A 3,045-nucleotide genomic window follows, 5' to 3' on the forward strand; every position below is an offset into this window, starting at 1 on the left:
CATTTGAAAAGATTAAAAAAAAAGCAAATAAAAAATTTAAGAGAACCAAAAAATAAAAAATTCTCTTTCTTGATAATTCTCTCTCTTCATTTTTTCAAAAAAAAAAAAAAATTCATTCATCCCGGAAAATCTTTGTTATCATTTTAGCTATCCTTTCTTTTTTTTTCTCCGTGTGAAGAATTTATGTGTTGCATGAAGAAAAGCTATAAAATCTCATATAGCTGCCACTGAAAATATAAAATTTTCATTACATAGAGCCTATCGTATAACATCCTTTTTTTTTACTTTTTTTTCTTCTACTATTCATTTAATCTCTTTTTAATTCAATATGCATAATTTCTGTCTTATTATTGCGATAATATAAGGGTTTACCAAGTTATGATTTGTGCATTGATTTCTATTTAATTTATGTCTTATACCATGTTATTCTTCAAATTCCAAAAGAACTATACCATAGTTAATTAGTTAGGTTATTAAAATTTAAATTTGATAAAAGGTTAAAATTAAATATGATAAATTAATCCATTTCATTTAATAATAATGTGCCATGTTACAAAGAATAATTTATCTTTTAAATTGAAAAAGTTTGGTAGAATTTATCTATTTTATATGATAAGGTTTATAAATTAATTATTAAGCAAAATTAATGTAAAAGGTTGTAGTATGTATAATTTGAATTGAACTTTCGGTCTTATCTTTGCTGGCGTTGCCAATGTATAATTCAACTATTGATGGCAATGTAGTATTCTAGAGATATCACATGTAACGATGTAAGCAGAATTCTGGATATCTCAGCAAATAAAATGTCGATGTCAATTCCAATATTTTCCGTGTTGTTGTTCTTAATTGTTCATCTTTTAGTTTGAACTTTGAAGGTTGACTTGTCAACTACGAAATTTATTATAATAAGGAAAATTGAAGAGTTTTTTTTTTTTTTTTTTTTTAAAAAGCTCAAAGGGGGCTAATAAAGGTAATGTAAAAGTAGATTCAGCACAATTTTTAATTTTAAGTACCACAATACACTCACACTATATACAAGTATACAACACTAAAGGACTCATATTTAACACCATTCGCCAAAGTTTAAATAAACTACTCAGGTGCAGCATATTTCGAGACATGATTTTATCAAATTGATCTAGGTATATCACGTTAAAAGATGACCGTGGTAACGCGTATCAATTTAGGCCCAAGCATCTAAGGAATTAAGCTCAGGAGAAAAAAGAGTCAAAGTTCCATCAACCTCGAATCCCATTCCCACCTGATAAAGTGACAATCACTGAATCACGCGTTGGAGATCATGAGACCTCAGATTCTATTTAATTAAGGAATTTACGCAAGCTAATAAAGGCAAAATGTTATGTCACAAATATAATGCACCAAATTAAGATACCAATAAGACATTAAAAAAAGGTGTTTGTTCCGGTACGATCATAAATTTATACGTACCGATACGTTTAAAATATAGACAAATAACAATAAGTTATGTGAAATTTATTTTCCACATCAACATCTAATTTTTTTAAAGAGGTAATGACCAAATCAGTACCCGAAAGATTCAAACGCTGACATTTTGGTACCTCACTATTGTTATTGAAAAATTTAAAAAATACAAAAAAAATATCACTTTGTTCTTTCTTTTTCTGGGTTTCTCACCGAACCTTCGTATATCTTCTCTGTCTCCCTCTCTTCTCTTCACACTCTCTCTTCTCTCCAGTAAAAAAGACGAAGAAGCTTCCTCCACGGCGCCCTGTCACCACAGCATTCGTCGCGCGCCTCACCCAACCGAGGAGAACGTTGTCATGTCAGAGGACGTCGCCATCTTCCTGGTTCCAGAGAGCGTCTCCATCTTCCTCGTTCATCATCACCGTCGTCAGCCTCTCCCTTCCGGTAACATCCTCTCAGTAAGAAAGACTTTGACTTCAGAATTTGTGGCATGCATGAGTTGGCCCTCTTGTCTCTTTACAAATAATTTTGCATCGTTTGAGCTAAAAAAGACAAATACAATGCATAGTATGAACTAAAGTGTGTGATTGCATTATTATTATTCTTGTTTCTGAACAATCTAATTGACAAGGATGTATTTAGATATAAAGGTTGAATCTTAAGATACCGATGCCTAATTGGTGGTTAAAAATATGGAAGATGTTTTGTTTATTCTTTAAATTTGTTAACATCAATCAATTTCAAATAATCAAATATTGTTGACGATTTTATGATGTATGTGCAACAAGTTTCAGGTTCTAGTTCATGTAATTTTTCATGTTTATATAGTCTTTTAAACACTTTAATTTCTCTCGTTGTTGGATTAAGTAGAAAATAGAAGAAAAAGCATTCCCAAATTTGATGTGTTCTTGTTGCCTTTGAAGAAGGGGGTGGTGTAACTAGAAATTGAAACCATTATATTATGGATTTGGATACCTATAGACAAACTTCCTATGATGGTCTTGGCTTTGGTTAGATCTCTGATTCATTCTTTTTATTTATTTGTTGAGTGTGTAGAGGCTGAAAAGGGAGAAACTTTAAACCCTGACAATGCCAAACTTAACTACTCAAGGATGGCAGATAAGAAGAGCTCAGTTACTATTTTTGACTTTCAATTATTATAGGCCGCAACAAACAACTTTAGTAAAAATTAAATGGCTTTGTTGTTTAAATCCAACACGAAGTTTAGGTCTTGTGAAGAATTCTACATAAGTTGTGGTGGGTTTGGTTATTTGGATAGTGATTTTGCCACTTTCTGTATCTATAATATAAAATTACTGTAGACATATGCAAGACTTGCTAAGGGTGTTTTAGTAAAATTAGTGATATAATATATATATTTTTTTAAAAAATTAAATGTTGATGTGGAAAATAAATTTCACATAGCTTATTGTTATTTGTCCATATTTTAAACATATCGGTACGTATAAATTTATGATCGTACCGTAGCAAACACCTTAAAAAAAAAATGAAAAATTAAGATACGGATAATAGCAAATAAAGTTGCTACATAACTAAAAACTCTCAAAATAGTATAAAAGGAGAAATTTTACAAAAGGG

This window comes from Arachis ipaensis, chromosome B01 (assembly GCF_000816755.2).
Source record: "Arachis ipaensis cultivar K30076 chromosome B01, Araip1.1, whole genome shotgun sequence".
Taxonomy (NCBI): Eukaryota; Viridiplantae; Streptophyta; class Magnoliopsida; order Fabales; family Fabaceae; genus Arachis; species Arachis ipaensis.